Consider the following 7,163-nt stretch of genomic DNA (forward strand, 5'->3'; position numbering starts at 1 on the left):
AACCCTAACCCTTGGGTTAGGGATAGGGTTAGGATCGACCACTCAAGACTAGCTAGCGCGGACGCGCGACTGCGCTGCTTTAGTAGTACCAGCAACTGTTCCAGTCACCTACTTGAAAATATTCACTTCCTTTATTCTGTTCAAAACACTTCCTTTCAGATACAGGCACACACACGCACATACATGCAAACACATACTCTCCCTCACTCCACCATCTCCCTCTTTTCCTACATTTTACACTCCACATTACTCCCCCACCCCAACCTATTCACTAATACTATAAAAAGAGACGAATAGCTTCACACAGTTGGCGATCTGTTCTTCGGTCAAAGTTTGTCTACTTAGGAACATTCTGCTCAACATGGCCCACTGTAGTAAATCAATCTCAATTAGATATGACCAGAGAAGCTAAAGAGAAAGGGTGACAGCACGGAAGGCCACAGTGCCCCGGGACCCACAAAGTGTAAAGCGGGAACATAGTCAGAGACAGGAAATGGGAACGAACACTCAATACACGGTATAAGTATTCCCGGATTTCTGCAAACCAGATAAGAGATAGGGCACGTACGATCAATCGATAGATAGATGTGTATATCTTACCTGTCATGCTATACAAATCAATATTTAGGGGCAAAATATGTTTACTCACATCAAAATATCCGTGAAAACATACAAAAAGACGTTATTATTATTCACCAAATTGAAACAGCTTTTAGCGGAAACGGAAGTTGTGTCTATCACGTGACAAGAATAAACCCACCGCTCTCTAGTGAATAAGGCCAAAAAACTTACGATAAATGTAAAGAAAAGAAATAACAAAAATAATAGTTTGATGCAAATCACCATGGTTACTGTGGTTAATAACTGACTATGCTAAGCGAATGTTCATTATTGTCAGCAGCGGCCGTGGTGGTGATGTCCTAAAAGATATATTTTGGGTACTATTTCAGGAGAGTGTACCCGACGGGCGCACCCGATTTAGTCAGTGGACGGGCGCACACACGCAAGTCAGGTGCACTCCGAGAAAAAAAAAACAAAAAAAACCTCCACACGTATAAAGATTGTAAACAGCAAATTGGGTGGGGGTGGGGACTTAAAGTATGTATCTGTCTATCTATCTATCTGTCAATCTCTAATAAAACAAATAACGAATTGAATGAATCTCTTTTACTCTTTTACTTGTTTCAGTCTTTTGACTGTGGCCATGCAGGAGCACCGCCTTTAGTCGAGCAAATCGACCCCAGGACTTATTCTTTAGAAGCCTAGTACTTATTCTATCGGTCTCTTTTGCCGAACCGCTAAGTTACGGGGACATAAACACACCAGCATCGGTTGTCAAGCGATGTTGGGGGGACACACATACAAACATATACACACACACACACACACATATATATATATATACACATATACGACGGGCTTCTTTCAGTTTCCGTCTACCAAATCCACTCACAAGGCTTTGGTCAGCCCGAGGCTATAGTAGAAGACACCTGCCCAAGGTGCCACGCAGTGGGACTGAACCCGGGACCATGTGGTTTGTAAGCAAGCTACTTACCACACAGCCACTCCTACGCCTATGAATGAAAATAAAACGAATTTTGAATTTGATAAGATGTTACTTAAAGGTTGTCAAAAAGGAAGGTGAAAACAATGAAATAAAAAATGTTATTTAAAAGAGAACCATTCTGAAAGATGTTTTAGAATGTTCTGAAAACGTTCAACCCCAGTTTTCCCTCCAAAGAAACTCAGTCGGGAAAAATGCAAATTGTAGATTCACGAGTATGATGAGAGCACACAAAATCCCCACCTCCCCGATTTACTGTTTAAACCGCTTGACAGCCTGGCTCGAATTGATTGAGACATTCCGCGTCAACAATGGACAGGAGGCAACGTGTATCTATGCGCGATGCTCGCAGTTGGTTGAACCAACCAAATCACGCAGAGCTGAATACAGATCTGGCAAAGGGAAAGTAGTCCTCCAACAAGTTGAACTAATAAAACATCACTTACTGTTACGAAACAATGTGGAACATGATAAATGTTCAAATAATCCGTAGATAGTTATCAAGTTCTAGAATATTCTTCTATTATATAGTTTCTTCGTGGGATTGAGTTGAGACACAAATATACATATTATTCGCTTGACATCCTCGTCAATAAGAGACAGGAGGCAGCGTGTATCTATGCGCGATGCTGGCTGTTGGTTGAACCAACCAAATCACGCAGAGCTGGATGCAGATATTGACAAAGGGAAAGTAGTCCTCCAACAGGTTGAACGAAATCTACTTTATTTATATGTAGTAATTATCATGTGTTAAGGTGAACGTTAGTGTTTGTGAATAAGATGGGGGAGACTTAAGTATTTCAGGGTCGGTGAAGCATCACATTCATGATTAACCATTTCATTTCTAGAAAGGAATGAGGCTGGTTTTCTGTTCTGGGTGTGTTATGTAAGTGTACATATTTGATAGAGTTCTAGTGTTTTCAGAGAGAATTTAGCGGAAGAGGAATTAGATGCTGTGTGCAAGAGAGAAGACTGCACTGGTTTGATATTGTGATGCCGAAGGATGCAGATAGCTCCATAAAGAACTGCTGGTCTCTCAAAGTAGATGGAATATGTGGAATTGAGAGACTGAGGAAGACATGGGATGAAGAACTGAAGAATGTCTCCAGTTTCAACAAATTTGGTCCAGATTTTGCTGCAGAGCTTATTACTTCGACTATGCTTCATGGCATTTGCATTCTTCTTCATTCAACCAATTCTCTTATGACTGTGCATCACAACATGTTTGACAAATGGGACTTGTACAGAGAATATTCAGATTCTCCTCCTTGGTAAGGCTCCTAGGTTAATTTACTAAAGTCTCCAAGATTCTTTCATCTTGGCTTCAAAATACAATCTTCAACTTGATCATTTCCTTCGTTTCTTTCCATAACTTAATAAAGACAAATGAAATGCTGATAAGCATTTTACCAGACATGCTAACAATTCTGCCAGTTTGCTGTCTTATTATTTACCAAAGACATTAAAAATAATGACAGTATCTTTCCTATATCCATGAAGTATGTTATATGGAATTGAAACATGTATGGTTACTGTCAAGGGTTCAATTATTATAGTTAAGGGCACAAAAGTTAAGCAATGATTTAGAAGAGAAAATGGTTTTAAAATATTAGTTCTTACTGGGTGTTTTAATAAATTTTGACAATAATATAATCACACTTTTACATGGATAGACTTATGTCTAGCTAAGTTATATCTCTGATAGAATGATTTACTACAGACATCATAGTGATCTCATGTCTCTCCTGTATGAATACGTTTGTGACTAGTTAAGCTGTTGCTCTGAGAGAATGATTTACCACAGATATCACAATGATATGCTTTTTCTCCCGTATGAGTACGTCTGTGTTTAGTCAAGTCACCAATCCTAGAAAATGCTTTACCACAGACATTACAGTGAAATGGCTTTTCTCCAGTATGAATATGTTTATGTTGAATTAAATGAGAAATTGTGCAGAATGATTTACCACAGATATCACAATTATATGGTTTCTCTCCTGTATGAATACGTCTGTGTTTAGTCAAGTCACTACTCCCAGAGAATGATTTATCACAGACATCACACTGAAATGGCTTTTCTCCTGTATGAATACGTATGTGTTTAGTTAAGCTACCTTTTGTAGAAACTGATTTACCACAGATAACACAGTGAAATGGCTTTTCTCCTGTATGAATCCGTATGTGTTGACTTAAGCTACTGGCATGAGAGAATGATTTACCACAGGTATCACAGTGAAATGGCTTTTCACCTGTATGAATATATTTGTGCGTAATTAAGTAATCTTTTGTAGAGAATGATTCACCACAGATAACACAGTGAAATGGCTTTTCTTTTGTATGGAAATGTTTGTGTCTTTTTAAGTTACCTTTCGTAGAGAATGATTTACCACAGGTATCACAGTGAAATGGCTTCTCACCTGTATGAATATAGTTGTGTGTAATTAAGCTATCTTTTGCAGAGAATGATTTACCACAGGTATCACAGTGAAATGGCTGCTCACCTGTATGAATATTTTTGTGTGCAATTAAGCTACCTTTTGAAGACAATGATTTACCACAGGTATCACAGTTGTATGGTTTCTCTCCTGTATGAATACGTATGTGTTTAGTTAAGTTACCGTTTTGACAGAATGATTTACCACAGGTAACACAGCGAAATGGCTTCTCACCTGTATGAACACGAATGTGTTTAACCAAATTACTATGTGTAGAGAATGATTTACCACAAATTTTACAATGATAGCCTAATTTCTCTAATGCTTTTGACATTTCTCTAAGAGATACAAATAAATCCAACCATTCAAGTTTTTCAAAGTATTAAAGTTTTCCCTTATCCTTTTTTTCTCAACACAGCGTATAATTTTCTTATTCTTGGTTTTGTTATAATTTATTCCTAAGAAATATTTCTGCTGCTATCAAGTTATGGATATCTAAAATTGTGTAAACTGCTTTGCAAATATATTCAAGTTCAATTAGAATGCAAAAGCACCAGACAATGAAATGGAGAAATATTGCTATGAATCTCAGCTCACAGCAAATATTTCACAGTAATTCAACCATAGATTTCTAAAGGTTGGGTTATTATATCTGTTCTCTTAAACGTTTTCCTTTAGTCTTTAAGACATGATAAATATTCCAGATGTATCCAATGTTAAAAAAGTTGTTTCATGCCAATGTCATCCATTAATCTGAAATAATAAAGAAACAGTATTAGATATGGAGGAGAGATCAAAACGGAAATGTTCCAACATTTCTTTATTGATTAACAAATGACATCATATAACATAGGGTGAATTCTAAAAATTTGTGAATCACAATTACCCCTAGCCATTGAGTGTGCATATATATATATATATATATATATATATATATATATATATATATTTATATATATATATATGTGTGTGTGTATATATTTACATACATATAAACAATTAAGTATTTATACACGAAAGAGGTGACCTTTGTTAGGACACCTTACATGCTAGAAAGGGCAGTCAAAGCCCAAACTACGAATAAAAGCAATTCCAAAGGGAATGAAAATATAAAATATTTTTGTAGTTATCCTCAAACTCGAGTTTCTGTATCATTGTGCAAATAAATTAATTTGCGATCCATTCTTCATCAGTGCCATGGATTTGAGAATGATAATGCATAAGTATGTAACATGTGTGATTTTGGTGCAATTTGCTGCATAAATCTGCATTAATTTTTGCGAACCTCACTGATGAAGGACGGATTGCAAGAGTTTGGTAACTACAATTTTTTTTTTATTTTCATTCCCTTTGAAGTTGCTTTTATTCGTGGTTTGGGCTTTGACTGCCCTTTCTAGCACGTAAGGTGCCCTGGGAAAGGGAACCGCTTTCACGTGTAAATACTTAAATTGTTTATATACTATTGTATATAAATATATGCTATTGACTTTATTACTAAATTTTTTCTAAATTTTCTACCCTTATTATTTTCACAATATCTATATATATATATAACCGTATGGGTTAAAGATATTAACCTATGTATATATATATATATATATATATATATATCAAAGATCAGAATAATGGAGAACAATGTACTTTTCTCATAAGAAATATTGCTGTTGCTCTTTTCCTACCAGATCAGAAGCAACTGAGCTCACATATGATCCAAGACACCTCATCCGTGACTATCCTGTTTTTCCTTCTCACATTATATATAAGGTTTACATCAGCAAGTAATCTTCAATTTTCAGGAGCAGAAGGTTTGAGTAGAATTTAGCTGTTGTTACTAGAAGGAGATGTGACCATATATAGATGAAAATATTGATGAAAAAGTAGTGTAAAGTTGAAAACCTGATCATCTTCAGAGACAGGAATGTATTCCCGGATTTCTGCAAGCCAGATAAGAGATCCGGCACGTACGATCAATCAATAGATAGGTGTGTATATCTTACCTGTTATGCTATACAAATCGATATTTAGTGTGAAAATATATGTACTCTGATCAAAATCCATGAAAACATAGAAAAACACGTTATTGTTTATTCTCCAGATTGAAAAAGCTTTTAGCGGAAACGGAAGTAGAGGGAAAAAAGTAAATACCCCGCTCTCTAGTAAATAAAACCAAAATAAAGTTACGATATACATTTCAGGAATTTGGTTACACCGAAGCTGGGGTACCGTATTAAGTGGTTTTAGTCAAAGAAATCAACCACAGGACTATATTGCATGAAATTGGTCCTACAGCCTTACAAGATCAACCACAGGACTAAGCTACGGGGACGTAAATACACCTGCATCAGCTGTCAAGCGATCCTGGAGTGGGGGACCCAGACACACCCACCACATAAATACATATCCGACGGGCTTCTTTTAGTTTCCATGTAATAAATAGACTCACAACGTGTTGGTCGGCCCAAGACTATAGAAGAGGACACTTGCCTAATGTACCACGTACTGGAATTGAACCTCAACGCGTGTGGTTGGGATGCAAGCTTCCTAACACATAGCCATGTCTGAGCCTATTGCGAGAGAGGCACGTACGATCAATCGATAAAGACCCTCACCCGGGAACAAAAACAATAATTAACCAGCCTGGTGGGGTGTTTTTGCTCGAGTAGAGGCGGTGCTCCAGCATGGCCGCAGTCAAATGACTGAAACAAGTAAAAGAATAAAGAGTGTATATATACTCTCCTGGGAAGGCGCAGGAGTGGCTGTGGTAAGTAGCTTGCTTACCAACCACATGGTTCCGGGTTCAGTCCCACTGCGTGGCACCTTGGGCCAGTGTTTTCTACTATCGCCTCGGGCCGACCAAAGCCTTGTGAGTGGATTTGGTAGACGGAAACTGAAAGAAGCCCATCGTATATATATGTATGTATGTGTGTCTGTGTTTGTCCCCCCCCCCATTGCTTGACATCCGATGCTGGTGTGTTTACGTCCCCGTAGTCTAGCGGTTCGGCAAAAAGGACCGATAGAATAAGTACTAGGCTTACAAAAAATAAGTCCTGGGGTCGATTTTCTCGACTAAATGTGGTGCTCCAGCATGGCCGCAGTCAAATGACTGAAACAAGTAAAAGAGTATATATATATATATATATATAATATATATATATATATAATAT

General features: G+C 37.4%; 1 protein-coding gene across 10 annotated transcripts in view; it reads right to left on the bottom strand.

Moving 5' to 3' along the window:
- LOC106868518 (zinc finger protein 271) overlaps positions 1-7,163 on the bottom strand; it is an 18,784-nt gene that overhangs the window by 6,730 nt on the left and 4,891 nt on the right. For 3 of the 10 annotated variants that reach the window (XR_008266979.1, XR_008266978.1, XR_008266976.1), the window contains exon 3: positions 2,011-4,752. The gene's annotated coding sequence lies outside the window, so the exon portion shown is untranslated. Of the gene's footprint in view, positions 1-600; positions 1,655-1,681; positions 1,990-2,010; positions 4,753-5,996; positions 6,121-7,163 lie in introns of those variants that run through there. The other 7 variants (XM_052977543.1, XM_052977546.1, XM_052977542.1 and 4 more) reach the window with 5 other exon arrangements.

This window comes from Octopus bimaculoides, chromosome 28 (genome assembly GCF_001194135.2).
Source record: "Octopus bimaculoides isolate UCB-OBI-ISO-001 chromosome 28, ASM119413v2, whole genome shotgun sequence".
In the NCBI taxonomy this organism is placed as follows: Eukaryota; Metazoa; Mollusca; class Cephalopoda; order Octopoda; family Octopodidae; genus Octopus; species Octopus bimaculoides.